The sequence below is a fragment of the Symsagittifera roscoffensis genome, chromosome 2 (assembly GCF_963678635.1).
Source record: "Symsagittifera roscoffensis chromosome 2, txSymRosc1.1, whole genome shotgun sequence".
NCBI classification, from domain to species: domain Eukaryota; kingdom Metazoa; phylum Xenacoelomorpha; order Acoela; family Convolutidae; genus Symsagittifera; species Symsagittifera roscoffensis.
The window spans coordinates 69,461,617-69,482,971 of NC_087063.1; the positions used below are offsets into that span (position 1 = coordinate 69,461,617).

A 21,355-nucleotide genomic window follows, 5' to 3' on the forward strand; every position below is an offset into this window, starting at 1 on the left:
GGGATAGCAAAGTAATATTTTCTAGAAGTTGTTTGAATAAACATAAGTCGGATTTGAGCTGATACGGGCTTGATGTTTGTACAATTCAATTAGATATAGAACTGACTTGAACTTCGCCTATAGAACCGGTGAGTTCATCGAAAATTTTCAAAAGAATGCCTTAAGTAGGATGTGCCAAAATAAATGTCAAGACGTGTAGACGGCGAGCCTAGTTCTGACCTAAATTGAAATTCAAAGAGATAGACTGAACACATGAGAACAAAAAGTTTACCCCTAGGCAGAACAATTAATTTTAAGCCAGTAATTAGTTGGTTCTCATCAGCGGGATAACGTTTATTGCGAAGGTAGCGTTGGTTACCATCATTGAGATACCAGAAAAAGAAAAGGCGAAAACTCGAAGCCAAGTGACTCTCTGTGTCAGTTGGTGAACCAGTTAGATAGTTGAGTTGAACGGACCCCAATTTAGATTCCGGGTATTTTCAAACTATTAGTTAATTGGTAGCGTAATTGTTTGAGTAAACTGAATTGATTGTTTGATTCTTGAAATTACTTTATTGGAGTAGGTGAATCTGTGATTTGAGTCAAATGAGACCGACGAGCGTATGCGACGACGTAACGATAAAAACGTGCTGACTCGGTGACGTTTTAGTTTCACTTGTCGACTGATTGAACGCAGCCAAACGACAAACGAGCAGTATAGACATTAGCGGGAGAGTCACACATTGGTTTCATGACGGCAAGAGCTCGAAAAAATACCTCTGCTGAACAAAACCTTATCCGGCGACTCCGTATAGGATAACGGGCCTCCGCCGGCCTTTTCCGGAAAAAGTGATAATGCATCTGGAAAGTGAGATAAATTGGTGAATAATTATCAGATGTGGATATCACTTGATAAGTAGGACCCATATCAAACTGTAACCTGAAAGTAGTGATTAGGCCTTATAATGTCCCTCGCTATAGTACGATATAACTGGAAAATGTCTGCAGTGGTTGTGAGTTGCAAAAAGCCACTAAGGGGAGAAAACTCTTGAAATCTACAATGATGTAGCAAATAAAAAACAGAAGTTTTAACTTTTTTATCAGGAATCTTTTTGTAACCATGTAGAACTTTTTTCAAGGAAAAAATTATGATGAGTATTTATTTCAATAGAATATATTGGAACCTGATCTAAACTACATTTTATGATTGGATAAATTAGATATTTTACCAATGTAAAGTATTTAATATTAACCAATCATGATCCATCTAACTAACAACCCACTTATTTGTAAGTGCTGAAGTTACTTGTAATTTCAGCACCAGAGAGATTTGAATTTAACTTAGAAATTAGTTGGACTCTCCCGAGCACTTCAGCAGCCGCAATAAACCAGTATACCCTAGATCTATTGAGCCTAGCAGAGACTAGTTAAACAACCTGAGACTAGATAGTATAAGAGTAAGATTAGGATCGGTATTAGACTAAGAAGTTGCACGAATCTATCCGGCCGAAAATAAGATAGCGTGACGAGCAGACGGTGTACCCTATCCGAAATTACTCTATGAGTTAACCAACTCGGTCATAACTCATCTGGTGCGACCATAAGTCTCGAACAAGACCTTAATAGCTTAGAATTAACCAAAATAGATTAGAAATTAGACAAAAACATTTACAAAATGTTATACGACAATAATTTAATCGAAATGTCTCTACGACTCAATAGATCAGAGCCAATATTCCGAACCATAACAGAACTACCCGGAATTGGAAGAAGACCTCGAACCAGAGACGACATACGACAAAGTAGAAACTTGCCATATAGCTATATGATAGTTAGGCAAAAACCAGAACAAACTTTTATATTTAGAATACTACTGGCAATGAATTTAGATTTTCATTTGCAAACATAAAACCTTGAAGTTAATCTTCAAAATCATTTCAGGCGCTAAACAAAATTATTAATATACAATAACGATTGATAAAAAGATCTAAGATCGTTTTCCTAAAACTCTGCAGTAATATACAAAACATGTTTGAAAAATATTTATTGAAAAATCAAAATAAAAATTAGTAGCATGACAATAAATGGTTAGTAATCATAAATCATCCTGTTGTTCCAGCTCCATCATCTAAAACATAACAGCAATCATAAACCCACTAATATCATCAAAACACTAAATCTTTCCTTTACACACATTTAAAATTTTATTAAAACTTAAATTCACTTAATTTTAAAACCAGATCATCAAGGCTTATCCTTGGATCTTAAATCATTTTCTACTTAATTAAATTTCAAATTTGATCATCAAGGCTTATCCTTGGATCAAACAGAACAACTTTGTTCTCCCCCACCCACTTAATTAGTGTCTAACGACCTCAAACGTCGATTCACTACCCAACCCTTTCTAAAGACCTAAGACTAATAGAAATTTTTAAACAAAACTAATCATTCAAATTAGGATAAACAGTGAAGAACTTCGGTTATTCATCCTTCACTTGACCCCCCCTCTTACCAGACCCAGGATAAATCTTAGACTTAGTAAGTTTAAAATAGTATCTAACGAACTACTCGCGTTCTAATTATACCTGAACCTTGTGGATCGATTTACTATTCTCCAACCCTTGAACACAATCACTACCCCTAAGTAAGATTAAGTAAGTTAACACCTTAACTTATACTAGCCACGAGAAAGTAAAAAATCATTCTTCGGAATCGATATACTTTTCTCTCCAACCCTGAACAAACAGACCCAGGTTAAGCTAACCAAAAAATCGTAAGAACTAACAGTTTAAGAAAATAGAAACCATTTAACAACCTTTTGCATCCGTCATCCTAAACCTTATGTCATTTAAAAACCTAGGAAATAAACAAACAATCGTTTTACACAATTGTGAAATAGATAACAAAAAATACGACCTCGTAATCACACCTCATACACAAACAGTTGGATACATTCGAACAAAACGACAAACACTAAAAAGAAAAATAATAACGAAACAAAGACAAATAACACGAAAAAGATTTTCAAAAAATCGAAACGCATTTTCAGAATCAGAAACCAACAGTTTAGACGAACTTTACAAACTAAAAGAATCAATAGATAAAAATTACCCACTTCACGATCAATTATATTTTTCTGACTCAGAAACAACTTCAAATTCATCAAAAAGAGGAAAAAGAAGAATAAAAAAGCAGTATAAACACAAACCAGTACATTTATACAATTGGAATCAACCAATTCGACACATTAATAATTACATATTAACAGTCATCGAACGAAAAAATGAGCTCAACGCACACCCCAGGTGAAGAAAGTCCAGATGATGATGAAATCTTTCCTTTTATAGTAGATGCAACCATTGATAGAGGACAGCATATATTTTGCAAAAATTTACTATTAAATTTATTTGAACCCGGAATCAGTCCATGTAAAACAGAGTTCCCAGATGTAAAAATCAAAAGACAAATCATAGACCACTACTTAAAAGATATATGCAACATAACACAACAGTATGGAATCTACTCCATAGAATTCACCTCACCATACCATAATAATAGAAAATATACAATTCAAACAGACGATCTTGATTTAGAATTTTCAAAAGTTTTTTCAGAATATATAAAAAGCATCCAATATCATAACTCACAAAGAGCAAACTCCATATTCACCAATGAAGTTTTCGCAATAATATATAGTTATATTTCGATATTAGAAAACGAAATCCCAATAACAAATGTCTCACCGACAGAAACATCTAAACATTTAAGAGTACGACATGAAATCACACTACTCTCTAGTTATTTAAACATCATTAAAGAAAATTTCACGAAAGACGACGTTTCACAACATACAAAACACGATCTACAAAAAATTTTGGCATGGTTCATAATAGATTATTTTACACACAATATTGATTTAATTGCACAAGCAAGAAAAAATTTTAGACCCCAAAACTCGAACGATGATACCGCTATCACAGAACAATCAGATTATGTTTGGGACCCCGAATGGTCTCATCCCGCATTCATAAGCTTCCCACAATCAATCTCAAGTCAAGCAATAAGTACGATATCTTACATAAGAGATTATGTAAAAGTAATACCATTAACCATTGATGCAACACCATTAAACTATAATACATTTTTGCCCGATACACAAAATAATAGTTTAAACTCTACAGTCATACACAATGAAAACCTCAATGGAACTAGGAATCTTACTCAACAAGATATCCAGACACCATCACACTTCATAAATGAAGAAATTTTTCTCACAACAACTACACAACAAAGTATTTCACCAATACGCCCAAATTTAACAACACCAAGAAATACAAATCCTTCACAAACACAGGTAACCTTACAATCAACCGTTAAACCTTCGGTTGCCCCTCAATATTCACATATGGATTACCAAACATACAGACCCATGACAATACCATCAAAAACACGCAAAACATACACTAGAAACAACTTTGCAGACCATAATTATAATTATACACATCCATCAAAAACATATAATCAACCACAAAGAAATTTTAACCAATATACAAGATCTCGAAATTGGGATAACCCAATGACCCAACCTAATTCAATAAATTTCCGAACAAATCCTCCACAGGATCACAGTGAAAATTACCCATTTTTTCAACAAAATAAAAATAAAAAACAGACATCTTATCAAATGGATTATTTATCCTCAGATGATGATTTCTTACAACCAGATATATTTGCACCAAATACTCAAGAATATCGTAGACAAGGAATACAGAGAACACGTACAAATCATAGAAATTTTTCTCCACAACCAATAGATGCACAACATCAACAACCAATTCAACAACAAAATCTAATTAATACACAATCTTTTCAACCAATTCAACAACAAAATCCAATGACTGCACACTCGTATCAAGCATCACAAATGCAAAATGAAATACCACTCCCATATTATCTCCAACAACATGAAATAACAAGAAACCAACTTTCGAATTTTTCTCAAATGCCAAATGCAGCAGAATCATTACAAATGACAATGAATCCATACCTTATGGGTGGATCATCAATAACATCAAACAAACCTTTAATGGTTTTCACAGGAACAGACCCTGAATACTCTGTAGAAGATTATTTAAATGCAGTAACAGCAAACCTGATTTTAAATATTGGACCTGAACCAATTAATACGCCACTACATCAAAATTGGATACATCGACGCACAGCGTTAATACAAACAACCTTAGATGGCGCAGCCCAAAAATGGTTTTCAGTACTACCTCTAGAAATAAAATCAAACTGGAAAAAGTTTACACAGGAATTTTCAAAAATGTTTGACTCCGAAAGAAACAAACAACAACAAAGAGTTTTATGTAATGAAATTCGCAGATTACCAAACGAAACCATCAAGCAAATAGCAGTACGAATCGAAACACTAGTTCGAAAAGCATATTCATTAAATACACATGACTATAAAAACACAAAGATGACAGAAATCTTAATGATGACCTTAACACCACAATTAAGGAAAATAGCAATAAAAAAGAGAGCATCCCATCCTTCTTCAATTCGAGAACCCGATTTAGATTTTCGAAAACTAGTAGACAAATTAGAACAAGCAGAAATCACGATGAAACTAGAAGAAACGGAAAATCTGAAATTACAATACGTTAACAGAATTGAAACGACTCCCACTAATATTAATAATATACAGGAATCAGAGACAGACCTCGTTGAAAAAATCACTGAAATACTCAATATTTATGAAAAGAACCCAAACTTTAAAGGCAAACCATCTTTCAAAAAATGGTGTAATTATTGCCGACGATACGGACATAGTATTTCCGAATGTAGACAAAAACAGCAAGACAATCAAAATAAACCTCAAAAATATAAAGAACCAAATAAATCATTCTATCAATACATGAAAAAAGATCAAAATCTACCGAACAAAACAGTTTACAGCAACAACAGTTCAGGAAAACCACTCCCGAACAATACAAATTATACAAGAAATCAATCACCATATAACTCAAGTTATAGAGGAAGATCACCAGAACGAAGAAACACGAATAATTCATCACAAAATCACTACAATAGACCAAATAGTCGAAATAACTACTCCAGATCAAATTCAAATACACAACGATTTGTTTCTAGATCTAATTCCCAATCAAGAAATAACTACTATCCAAACAACCAATCACGAAATTCATCATACAATAGGAATAGAAACTACTCCTATAATCGAAATAGAAGTTATTCAAACAACCGAAACCAGAATTACCCGAACAATCAATCAAGGAATAACTCATATAATAGATTGAACTATAACAGACCAAACAATAATTACCAAAACAGATCGCGAAATAATTCACAAAATCGACACCCAAGTTATAATAATCGTTATAGAAATTATTCCCAATCACCACACCGGAATAATAATAACTATAATAATTCTAATAATCGCCACAGAAGTAGTACACCTAAACACCAAAGACAAATCAATCAAGTACAATCTAATCCAGAAACAACATCAGACCCTCCAGGTATTGATGACACAGTAACTGATACGTTACAACTCAATCAAATAAACTGTACATCATCAGATTCAGAAAGTGATACAGAAAACACTCTTTCTATCAATATGATAAAAGTCGAAAATGACTATGAATCTGTCATATATGAACAACCCTTTTCATCACACATATATGAAAATCAATCAGAATTTCTTCAAAATTATTACACTACACCCATAAATTCCACACCAACGACGCAAGAAACAAATGAGATTAACACTACAAATCAAACCAATAAAAATACCAAAACAAAATGCTTGAATACAAACCACATTTATCAAAATATACAAAAAGAACAACCCAAAGAAAAAATTTGGACAATACCATTTCTCTTAGAAAGCCCAAGAAATAAAGAATTTCAACCACCAGACCTTGAAATAGATTTTTTAATTGATTCAGGAGCAGAATCAAACATAATAAACATCCCCACATGGAATGAAATAAAAACTTTACACCCAAAGCTAACACCTCTTGAAACCTCCAGTAAGTTAGCAACAGCACAAGGATCAACATTGATAAACTACGGAAAAATCCAATTATTTCTCCTCCCCACCAGAACAATGGAACAAAGCAAAATTTTAAATAAGCCATTTAAACAAATATTCCATATCACTGATATTAAATATAATATCATTGGAATACCATTTATTTCGAAGTATATACCAACAATTAACATACTAAATAGTAAAATATTAATCAAAGATAAATATACAAAAACAAAAGAAACATCCTTAACATTTTTTCAAAGATTAAATAAACAACCACCATTCTTTTCAAAATTCTACCCGATATTTAACCAACAAAGAAAACACCTAAAACCACTATCAGGAAATATCTATAATTTTTCAATCAAACAAGTTCACCAATATGATAAAGAACAAAACAAACAAAAATTTTATATGTCAGAATTTGAATTCAAACCTATTCACAAATTTTTCAAAATCACAATCTCATCCATAAAATATTTGAAAAATTCGAATTCCGATATCATTTCCTTACATGTCTATAACAACACACCTTACCAAGTAACATTACCTTTAGGACTTTTAGGATATTGTGAAACCAACGCTACAATATCACCAATACACGAAAAAGCCTATCGCGTAAATAATATACTCCAATTACTAGATATTTGCCAATCTACAATTCTTAATGAAGAATTATCTATAAATAATATAATAAGTAACGAAAACAGAAATACGGATTATTTCACAAAAACTCCATATTTCAAACCTACATTCAACATAAGTAACTACACAGAGGACCAACAAAAATTTTTAACAATGTTTAATTTCCAACATTCACAAATAACACAAGACGAATTCGAAAAATTAGCCAAACAGCTAATTAAATATTCATCAGTCTATGCAACATCAAAATTCGATGTTGGAAAAATCAGTTCATCACTACATCTCCCGTTAAAACCAGACGCAGTTTTCAAAAAACAGAGAGCAAGTAAAGTACCAATTCACTTACATGATAAAGTGAACAGATTACTCGATATTTTAGAACAATACAACATTATATCACCAGTTAATAAAGAAGAACAACCAAAAGGGAACACATTCATCAACCCCGTTATCATTCTAGCTAAAGGAGAATCATTAAAAATCGTTCTCGATGCTAGATACCTCAATTCACTTATAGATGAATCAAAATGTAATTGGCCCATTGAACCAATACAGATTATTTTAACAAAAATAAACGGCAAATACTTTACAACCGCCGATATGAATAGTGCATACAATCAAATGCCACTAGATGAACAATCACGACGTTTAACACAATTTGTTATCGGAAACCAACAATATGAATTCAACCGCTTATTCTATGGAATATCCATAGGACCAGCAGCATTTTCAGCTTTTATGAGCAAAATTTTTAGACCACTAATACTCAAGAAAAACGCAATCACCTATTTAGACGATGTTTTTATGCAATCACAAACAAAAGACGAGATGTTCAATGTTTTAGAAAAATATCACCAAATACTTCAGAACGAAAATCTGAAGGCCGCCCCCGATAAATCACACTTCTTTTTGACAAGAGTTAAATTCTTAGGACATAATATAGAAAGAAAAACAATCACTCCATTGAAATCACGCATTGACGCTATTCAAAAACTTCAACCACCAACAAATAAAAAGAAAATCCAAGAATTTCTTGGAATGTTAAACTTTTTAAGTAAATATGTTTATAAAATGCAATTATATCTACGACCATTTTATAACATCCTTAGACAACAAAATAATTTTGAATGGAACACAGAACATCAAACACGATTTGAAGAAATAAAGAAACTTTTAACTGAACAAATTTCAAACACAATTCCAGATTCAAATCAACCATTTTATGCAATGTGCGATGCTTCAAACTTTGGCATCGGTGCAGCACTATTACAATCACATAATGGTACAAATAAAATGAACCTCATATCAGCAAATTCTCGATTATTCACTCAAGCAGAGCTACGACTCTCAACCCTAATGAGAGAATGTACAGCCATAATATATACACTAACAGAATATGAATTTCTGATACTTGGATCAAAACATCCCACAGTTTTATTCACAGACCATAAACCAATCATCTTTCTTTTTACACAAAAGTCTAATCCAAACCACCGAGTTTATAGATTTCAACTCATTTTAATGAAATTCCCAAACTTACATATAGTTTGGACCGCAGGAAAAAATCTTGCATTACCAGACACCTTAAGTCGAAATACACCACCTGAATTACTTACACGAAAAACAACAGTTGAAATACCCAAAAACATAAAATTCTACCTTGCAGAAAACGAAACATCATCCCGATTGGAATGCAAATATGCAGTAAAAACTGACGTTGAACAATCACAAATAAATAATTTACAACATTTCCCACTTTATTTAGATTGTCAAAATAATCATTATGAAGTTGATCTACTTGGAACATCAACTTTCAAACCAATCCCATATTCTCAATGGATAAAAAATAACACCCAACAAAAACGAACAAAACAACACCCGCCTAAGAAAGACCATTTTCCACTAATTGAAAAAGAAGATTTAACTGATAAAATAAATTTATCAGGACCACAAACAAATGATTCAAAATACACAATAAATCAAGTTTTTGACCTTCACGACCCACTTGACACAATACCCTTATCTAAATTAGAAATCGAAAACATTTTTCTCCCCCCAACAGAAACAATTACAATTTCAACACTGAAACAATATCAAAATTTTGACCCGATAATTAGACAACTAAAATCATGGCACAAATATAAAACTAAACCTGTCAAGGCAGATTCAACCATTCTAGGAAACAAAACACTCCTCCGATACTTTCGCAAATTTAACAACACAACAATTAACGAAAATACAGACCTTTTAGAGTATAACCTGAATGAATCTACAGTTCCATGTCTCCCTTTAAGTATGATTCTTATAGCTTTTAATATTTCACATACACAAAATATTAAAGGACACTCTGGATCAGAAAAAACATATTCAAATTTTATACAAAATTTTTACTTCCCAAATGCACCAATTTGGATAAAAGTACTATGCAATGATTGTATAGTATGTCAACTAAATAAACCTTACCCAAATCAAAAACAAATAGCACAAAAACAAGATTTTAAAGGACAAAGTTTGTACTTTAACCATCGTATCTCATTTGATACCAAAGGACCAATTTCACCCTCATCCGAAGGAAACTCCTACATTATGGTAATTGTTGACGCATTTACACATTATGTAGCACTTAACCCAGTACCACATTGTAACGCTTATTACGCTTACACAACACTCTATGAACACTGGATAGCAAAATTCGGACTACCAGAAATTTTAGTCACAGACAACGGTACAGAATTCATAAATAATGAAATTATCACACTATGTCATTTATATAACATTAAACACAAACCACGTACATCTCATGCACCTTGGACAAACGGCTTAGTCGAAGGTATGAACCGTTCATTACAAGAATATCTTAGATGTATCATCAACGGAAATGATACAAAATATACCGAATGGTCAGCAGATGTAAAATTATTTCCCTTAGCATATAATTCACAAATAACGACAACTTTAGGAATGTCACCATACGAAATGGTTTTTAACCAAAAGCCACGCAAACCAATAATGTTTACAGCAAATTCTCATAAAAACGCACAAGGTTATTGTCAACCAAATAAAGACTCAATTTGTTATAACCTACCTTTACATACACACGATGAAGATCATTTTCATCACCCACAAATTCTTAAACTAGCCTCCGGTACACACACCGAATGGATTCTAAATAGAGATAAAAAACACAATGAAATTTATCAAAAAATAACAAAAAAGTTATTACAAAGACAAAACATTAATGAACAAATCAATTCACGTTTTACACCAGCCTCCGAATTAAAAATTGGAACATTTGTTTTAATACCTAATTTTAATACTCAAAAAGGATATTCTAAAAAATTACAACCCCTTCGAAAAGGACCATACCAAATAATTGCAAAACCCACTGATGTCACATATAAAATTACCGACTCAAACAAAAAAGAAATCGTTCAACATCGAAACAACCTATTACCTTATTACCCAAAAGAATACGCACTCCGCGAATTAACTCAATTATATTCTTTCACAGGATTAAAAATCATTCAAAATGAACCACATCTGAAAAACACAGAACAAAATGATAACCCCACCGAAAATCAAAACACAAAACCAATCACCACCAAAAACAATACACAAAACCATAAAGAATCCCCAAAACAAAGAAAAAATAGAAAAATGACCGAACAAATAATACCCCAAGAACAAATCGACAAATCAGAAAATAGAAAAACAACAAGACTCCGAAATCAACCACGTAAAAACTATAAAATATTCATCCCCCAATCTAAAATTTTAAAGAAAGTGGAATTTCAAAAGTAATTTTAACATTATACTTCACAATCTTGAAACCTTCGAAACATTTTTCATTTACATTTTTCAAAATAACATGCTGACAAGTACGTAATAATTCTAGTTCAAAATAGACCAATAGGATTCATCCATTCCGTCACTTTCTCTAACTCAAACTAAGACCAATTAGACGAATCATATAGAACTCCAGGCACATCTATAACTATAACTTTACGACCTCCAGGTCAAAAATAAGCAAACCACTCCAACTTGACAACTAAAATAAATATCACCATAATACCGTACCCCTCCCTTATCTAATAACCCAAAGATCAACAATATTTCCCCAACTCAGACCACGAATACCCCCAAAGCAAATTTGTTAACTTAGCCTAAAGTAACAAAATGAACATTTTAATTAGCCTAAAGTATAAAAATCTCACCATACCCCGGATCATTTGACAAACAAAAATAAAGAAAAAGACGACCTCCCAATCACCATGAAAATTGCCCCCAACAATTTTTTACAAAACTCGACCCACTTGTCAAAAAACTAATAAATAATCCGACCACACTAGAAAATCGCCTCAAACAGCAAAAAATATTCGACCAAGAGATCATTTCTTAAATGCTCTTCTCTCAATCAGTTACTCAAATACTCATAAATCTTAAACATTTTTTTACAATACTTGAAACCTTTATAATATTTCTTTTTGATATACTTGAATCTTTTCTAATAACCCTAATCATTTTTTGTAACATTTTTTTAATTTTCTACACTATTCTCGAACTATTCCTCCAACTTTCCAAAACCCTTGATTATATCCACAGGTACGATTTATACAACTTGTCTAAATGATACGAACAATTTTCAGTAGAACTGATATTTTTTTATTGTTTGTAATTTTCATAGCATTCTTATCATCACTCATTTTGACAATATGTAAATGTATAAAGAAAGCAATCTTCACATTTGCCCTAGCAACAATCCTTCTAATTCTTTTTTTGGAAGAATATTATAATAAACATAAACCTTCCCACTAAAGTAACAATTCAAAAATCCATCAAAAATTGCTACCCAACAGTCACAGAATCAGTCTTCACCGACATCATCCCAAGATAACCAAACACCACCTTCAACTACTCAAAATCCTCAAACATCTACACGAATTTCTTTTCAAGACAATCCATACACTTTTGAAGAACGACATGCTCGTTTATCAGAACCACTAGAACCAGTTCAACGACAAGCACCTCTAAGCGAACCAACATATAACCTATACCCAACACTACCACAAGAACTAAGTAGAATAAGAAATCCTAGTCAAAACCAAAATACAGTCGAAATAAATAGACAAATTATACATCCTCGACGAAACAGAAATTTTCAAACTCCCCGAGTTCATTTTGATATACCTCAATCCCCATCACAAAACACTCCAGAAAACCCCATTGGTATATTACCAGAAACCCCTACGCTTCTTTCACAACGTAGCACCTCAAGCCTACCATCAGATTACTTAGGTTCAACACCAACATCTGAACAAATACGTGAAAATCCTTTCAACCCCACAAACCAAACATCACGATTTCCATATTGGACTACACATTCATTTACACAAGGTGAACCAAATTTAGTCAATGACCCCATAGATATTTCTACGGATACAACAACATCCTCATCACTACCAGAAACATTATCACTACCATCAACACCATCAATAAGTCAATTTTCACCACCACCTTTTAACTTAAATTTTCCAAATAATCTCGACGCCAGATATCGAGAACAATCATCAATAAATATTCCTTTAAGATTAGATTGGAATACATTTACAGCACCTCCACCATTATTTGGACAACATCAAGAAAGTAACCGCCTTCATAACTGGGCACTTAATAGATTACAATATCGCCAAGATATTCACAACGATATCCGTGATCACAATATTCAAATACTCCAACAAAACAGTTTACAATTAAAGTTTGAAATCACAGTTAAATTAAATAATATTACCCAACATCCCTACCCATTAAACCCACCTAACATAACAGCTCAATCACTACCACCACCGTTTATAACTACTGAAGTAATATACAAATACGACAGATATACAAAAAACACAATTGGCTACATTACATTTTATAATCCATACTCAGGATTATCATACACATGTATATTCTAAAATTATTAATTTTTCTCCAACTCCTTTTTCTAGTAATCTCAAATCAAAACATAAACCCTTCCCCTCGTACAGGACCACAAGATTTATTAGTAACACATTACGATTGTGAAGAAAATGAACAAAAAACACTACATAAATATGCAATAAATCAAGTATCACAATGTGAAACAGAACCACAAGCTATAGAAACCACAGATGTAATAGCAACACTCTATTCAAAAGCCCGAGCAACAACAGTTACAGGTTATAAATTCACAGCAACATTTTCCGAAAAGAAAGTACATTGTTCACAAGTCTCGAACGGAAACAAAAACCGACTTGACCATGAATCATTCTATCAGAGTAATATAGAACGTCTTTTACATCTCAATCCCGACGATTGTAAAAATGAATTACTTAGACTAAACATCACACAAAATAAAAACTCCGAAAGAAGGTTAGTTAACTTTCAAGTTTTTTCAGACTCTGTACATCAATCACAACTTGAAAGACACCAAGGACATATAAAACTAGCTGAAAAATACCCATATAACGGCGCACACGGACGATTAACCTATGACCTACACGATAAACATTGGATACCACACATTGGTATAAATGACCCATCAAACTGCAAAGCAGACACAAAAAATAAAGGATACCAAGAAATAATGTTTTTCGATTGGAAAATACAACTCGAAAAAATACAACTAACACGAGATTTATCAGATAATACAATGATCTATCAAGGAATCCGATTACCTTGTAAAAATGATCAAGGTTATTGCGACCCTACAACGAGAACACAAGCAACAATTGTTTGGTTCCCCGAAGATACATGTACAACATTTCAAGTAGCAAAAATACACGCTCGTATGATAAAATTTCACGAAAAATATTTTATACAATCAATTCCATATGAACAAGTCCATCCATCACGAAAACTAAGTTCTAATTTTAGAAACATAGACAATATAGAAAATAAATTGACACGTTTTCAAATATATCAAGAAACAGAACTTGCATGTAAATACAGAAACCCACTTCACAAAACACAATACTCCGAAATATTAGTTGAATACGAAAAAGGATTCGACATGACCACTGGAAAAGTAAAAATCGACCCATATGCCACAGGTCATCCTCCAAACGAAGGAACATCCTATATACCAGTTAATTTTGAAAAAAGCAACGGACAACCTGGTGGACATCTAAAACCCCATGACACCAGAAGCACACGCTTACAAGAATTATCACTAATGAATACTACATATTTCGGTAATATCCACTATGATATTCATTTAGATATGAAACTAGATTATACAATTAGCCGAATTTTTCAAGAAATGTCACTCTCCGAATTAGAAACACTACACCAACTATGCGAATTAGAACGAACACAAATATTACAATCACTTGCACTAGCAGTATTAAAAATACCCTATGCAGGATACTTATTATCTGGAAATAGATCAAATTTTTTAGACTATGAAGGAAACATCTTATGGTTTTATACTTGTACTAAAAAAGTATCACCACTATACGTTTTTGAAGATAAACGATGTTATAAAAGAATCCCTATCTTTTATAAAAATAAAGTACATTTCGTTGACACACTTTCTCGAAGAACCTATTTCTGGGATACCGCAGTTCCATGTGGATCAGAAAACAGCCACAATGTAGTACAACTAAACCCTGATGAAAATAAATATTATCTTCTCACTCCATATCCCACATTAATGCAATCACTCAAAAAGTTTTCACCAGAAAGCATTCGCGCTATTGCTCGAAACCCAAATATAGACTTACAATCAATAGGAATCTATTCAAAATCAGATATTCAACATCATATTAGAACACAACAATTCCAAGAATTATTAACACAAATGGACACTATACAAAGACAATCAATAGACCAAAATTTACGCAAACTTGCAGAAACCGCAGGATTTGCCGATATCTACACGCAAGACTATAGCGGATATTTTAAAGACATTAAAGATTATATATATCTAAACGGTGAAAAATACCGTCCCCAAGATATATCACCAATAAACATTTTTAGCTTTGTTACACTCAAAAATGAGATCCTAGATTTTCTAGGATGGCCCTACTACATCTTAGAAAAATTGACTATTTTATACGCAATGTTTAACTTTATTGGATTTCTTTTCTCACTTTTAAAAGGAATCTACAACACATGTGCTATACACACACAAGTAAACAGACAAGCAAGCGTAGCACGCATACTCTTTGCAGGATTTTTTGGAATCTTTTCTACATCTATAAACAAAATTCTTTTAGACGCACAAATAAAAGAATATAACACAAAAATAGCAACACGACAAAATACATACGACGAAGAACATAACAATGTAGACATAACGCCAACGGCACCACAATTACCACCCCTACCAAATAACCATCCACTATCCCTAGTCCCACGAAATTTTCGAAATTTAGCCATCACACATAATCCAAATTTTCGACTCACCAAATCACAAAGTCCCATCCAACATATAATGACACACCAGTCACAAGATGATAATACTTATGAACAAATTATTGAACAACCCCATACCACCGCTTTTCAGTCTCAAAATAATCATTTTTTTAGCCCACGATGAGCCGCCAACTTGGATCACTACACCGATCAAATTCCCACCCAACCAATCTTACCTCTCCAATCCCAATAATACCACTTTTTGCTTTTCCGCCACCCGATTTCCCATCTAGTAATGTAACATCAGGCATGAATTCCGACACTAATTCACACATCTCAGTTTTATATTCCATCTCACAACTCAATAACCCGAATATTGAAACCCCCGATGAATTTGCCGACTCAGAACCATCCCCATCCAATAATTTTCATAACTCTTCTAATTTTTCTCAACCCCCTTTTCAACCCATATTATCCAATAACCCTGACCCCATTACTCCCACACCCTCTTATGCTTCCCAAGTTACCCCAACCTACTCCTCATACCATTCTGACCAATCATCTCATTCTCCAGATACCCCCCGAATCTCCCCAGAGCTAGATAATTTTATTACCCTTCAACAACAACCCTACCACCTCCATACCCCAACCATAAACCAAATCTCCTCCACTATAAATTCATCCAACCCCCCTACCCCTACACCCTCTTCAAATTATACTGAATCATTAGCACCATCATCCACATCAACTGAATCTTCACTCAACACTAATAGAGCTTACCGCACTTTTAAAAGAAAGTTCCCCAACCATCCTTTCCCAGCAAAACCAGGAACAGCCCGTGAATACATCAACCACCCCAAGCACACTAACACAAAAGAATTTTTAGCCATCACCTTACCCTCATTCCCACAATACACCTTAAACACCCCCCATGACACTAACGAAACACGCAACTTTGTAGATGAATACGTTTTAATGCCCACTCTCTCTTGGACCTCATATTATCATTTCACTAACCCTCTTTGCTTACCTTTATCTAACACTCACATCGATATAGAGCGAAATACGGACATGCTATATCGACTCACTACACCACTAACCGCTAGACAATTTACTTACGTTGGATATAAAAAATCACTAAAAACACACACTGCACCTAGAGCTAACGAATATACACTCGAATACTATGATCACAACATCATCAGAGCTAACCAAGATCAATTCTTAGACGACGATCGCTTCGCTAATCCACAAATTACCGAGAAATTTTTCATCAAGACACCATATATATTTACACTAAACATCTTCGACCGAAAGTTTGATCACATTATTTCAGAAGCACTAACAGACACACAAGCATACGAAAGTTTTAAAGAACGCTTCCAAATATTTTCACTAACCTTTCATTTTCTTGCACCACACGAAAGAGATCTGCACTGCTCACACGATATTATGTTGCGCACTAAACAAACCCACACATATAGTTATTATCGCTTCATCCAAAATCACTTTGACCTACACACACCCTCTAGACAACCACACCATCGTTTTCAATTCATTAATTCCAAATACACTTCACCATTTTTCCTAAATTTCACATATTGTATTAAAGACACTAACCTCCATGGTATTCTTCGTAATTATGACCCCATAACCCAAATGTACATCTTCTGTCCCATCACCAAGACCTTCAACGCCGAAGAATCCCGACCCTTCCTTATCCCGCACGAGTTTGTACAACCCATAGAAATCCCAATTTTAGAATTCATCCACAACACTAAATTCAATCACAAATTATATAATCTAATCCAAAACACACCTTATGAGTTTGCAGTTGGCACTGAAGAACTAACCACCATTAAGGCACTTCAATTGCTTTGGCCACTGCTTCAGACTAAAAATATCATCCGCATATTAGCTAAACTACTAACAACTTCAGAACTAATTCACGACATTTTCCCCCACGGTTTTTTCCCCGACGACTAACAGGTAAGTATGAATTAAATGAATATTACTAACTAATTAAAATATTAAAAAACTCACCATACTTTATCCATGTTTTCTTTAGATTTTTAGCCTTCATCCGACAATCACCTACAAAAACCACAAAAGACAAATAAAAATCGCAAATTTCATCAAACAATTTTAAAAATTCTATTAATCAGTTACACTTATAAATTTATAAATTTAATATCAAGGCAGTAAATTCATTTATAAAATTTCCCCCACAAGCAGTAAATCTAATTATGATGAAAATTTGTAACTTAAAAAATTCCCCCATAACTAGCAGTAAATTTCCAAATTCTATGCAGTAATTTAATAAAATGCAAATGCAGTACTAACCTTTTGGTATTTTCATTCATTCGCACAGAAATTCTATCCACACTCGCACAGCTCGCCCACGAAGAATTGTTTAAAATAATTAATTTCAGTTTCAAGTTTTCACACTCAACAACTCTAACACACGATAACAAGTTTCAATCTTTCCTTTAACCCGGTTGGAAAGGAATTATATACTAAACAAAACTAACCAATGCAGCTTACTAAACACCACAACACAAAGCATAACAGCATGACTAAGAAAAGGAAACCAACGGTACCCAAACCGGATTAACCCAGTTTAAAACTGGATAATTTATTCTTTTGAAGACTATTATAAAGTCTAAAAAAGAAATAATAAAACACAAAAAAGTCGAAAGACAAACCCATACCACGAACAATTTGCTTTTTGGAAAAAGGACATAACCAACAAGACATAAGAAAAACCACAACAAACCCAACATAAAACGTTGTCACATAACAGGACCCCTCATAAAAACCGCATGAAATCATACTCCCACTCCTGGCCTAACCCACCAGGAAGGACGTCCTGAGCATGCTCTATAGCCGGCCTAACCCACCGCGCTACATCCACGCTTTGTGACCACACCTCTATTTTTAATAAGAGCTACTCAAGTGTGAGTAACTCTTCAAAATAACCGAACTAAAACAAAAAGCTTTTGTGAAAACAACTAACTAAAATCATAATTAAAAAATATTAAACTAATAAATGTTTTATAAAATGTAAATTACATTATGCAATACATAGATCAGAATACAACACCAAGGACGAACATCTAAAGACAAAACGACCCCACTACACTCGAGAGAGAATGACCAACCACAATCGATATGCCACTCACAATCACAACTCAAAGGATTTAGAGTACGACTTGACTTCGCAGAAAAGGACTTCATTGAACTAGACCAATGACCACCTCGATGTTCAAGTATACGTACAGATCCGAGTAACCAGGCATCCCCTCCACGCACAATCTCCACGCCATTCCCAAACTAGATCAGACACAAAAGAAGTTCTCCACGCAGAACAGAAAAACCTGACATAGCAAACCATTCTGAAATCAGATTTGAGTTTGTTGCAAAGACTTAGTCGTTGTCACTAGAAGACACAACGTCTTATGTCTCTAACTCCAGCTTCCTGGAACTTCTTTAACAAAAAGGAAACAGAAGAAATATGATGTTCGCCAAACACCAACGTCCATCATCCATCCTTCGAATTGCAGAAGAACTATTCTAAAAAACTCTGTAAAACCCGGATGGGTGGAACCTGATCTAAACTACATTTTATGATTGGATAAATTAGATATTTTACCAATGTAAAGTATTTAATATTAACCAATCATGATCCATCTAACTAACAACCCACTTATTTGTAAGTGCTGAAGTTACTTGTAATTTCAGCACCAGAGAGATTTGAATTTAACTTAGAAATTAGTTGGACTCTCCCGAGCACTTCAGCAGCCGCAATAAACCAGTATACCCTAGATCTATTGAGCCTAGCAGAGACTAGTTAAACAACCTGAGACTAGATAGTATAAGAGTAAGATTAGGATCGGTATTAGACTAAGAAGTTGCACGAATCTATCCGGCCGAAAATAAGATAGCGTGACGAGCAGACGGTGTACCCTATCCGAAATTACTCTATGAGTTAACCAACTCGGTCATAACTCAATATGAATGGGAAAGCGTATGATAAGCTTTCGACCGATTTTATTGTGCGGGATAAATCGCAACCTAATTAACTCGCGTTACGCTCTCAGCGATTTGAATAAACTCTTCAAAGCGCGCATAAATTAATCCACAACATGGCCACTTTGGATAATTTCAACATCTCAGAATTTTACGCAACATAATCGGAGGTGAAATATTTTTTTTTAAATTTGAAATTATGAAGTCGATATCTTCAATGGGGTATAAAAAACGTTTGTTGAAAACTATTATTTCGATCGGCGAAAACTGACTGAATAAAAAAACCACACCGAGCGTTCGAAAGTCGGAACAATTATGTTCATAGACAAAAAGTTCACACTTTTTCTATCATTTTTAGAAAAACATTTGGAAAATTTTGTTATATACGGCAATAAAAAACTGGGTTTGAAAACTTGAGAAAAAAAACAAGGAACACATTTTTAACTGTATTTTTTTTTTCATATATCTGGTTTAACGGTCTGTTCTTACTTCTCTGTTTTATCTGCGGCTGTGATAGTTTCTTCTGTTTTAGATCTAAGCCAAGTTGAGCGTGTCGATATTAGAGCGATAAAATCAGATTTTACTAAATTTCTGCTTCTCGATTTTGACTCGAAACAAATTAAAAGTATTGTTCTCTCAACGGTGGCCGCAAGCTCAAGCTTTTTGCTAGCCTCAGTTCTGTAAAATTTTTAAAATTGCATACCACGCCGGACAATGAATAACTATTTGACTGAAAGGGCTCCTAATAAGAATATGATCTAACTTTTTTTGCGCAAATGTCACCGTTAACAAGGCGAATCTAGAGTTTTCCAAGCTCTCCAAAATCATAATAAAGACCCTCCCGGGTTGAAGTCCCTGTTATAATTATCAATGAAAAATTGCTAACTCATTTTTAATAAGAATTTCATGGATTTTTCCATGCTATTTCATAGCTAAATTAATAAGCGCTTATTTATCAAAAAAATTTGATAAATTAGCGATGATTTACCAATTAAAAAAAAATTTAAAAAAAAACTGCGCTAAATTAGCGATAAAAAATTGCTAATTTATCGCTGAAAAACGTAATTGTTCAGTACAATTGCAGCTTGTTACTTACAAAAAATAACCCACAAAATAACCATAATAAATACATTAATTTTCAATCGTATTTTTTTCTTCAAGTTTTCGATTTGGAAAAAAAAATTTTGTCACGTGTCTTGTTTTGACTTAAAATAGCCATTTTTGCTTAATTCGTTAAAATAAACGTTTTTTTAAAACTTTTTT

At 33.4% G+C, this 21,355-nt stretch overlaps 1 protein-coding gene across 1 annotated transcript in view; it reads right to left on the bottom strand.

The window, feature by feature from the left end:
- The window catches only part of LOC134840350 (F-BAR domain only protein 2-like), a 284,611-nt gene that overhangs the window by 253,567 nt on the left and 9,689 nt on the right, over positions 1-21,355 (bottom strand). The gene's annotated exons all lie outside the window — the stretch shown is intronic.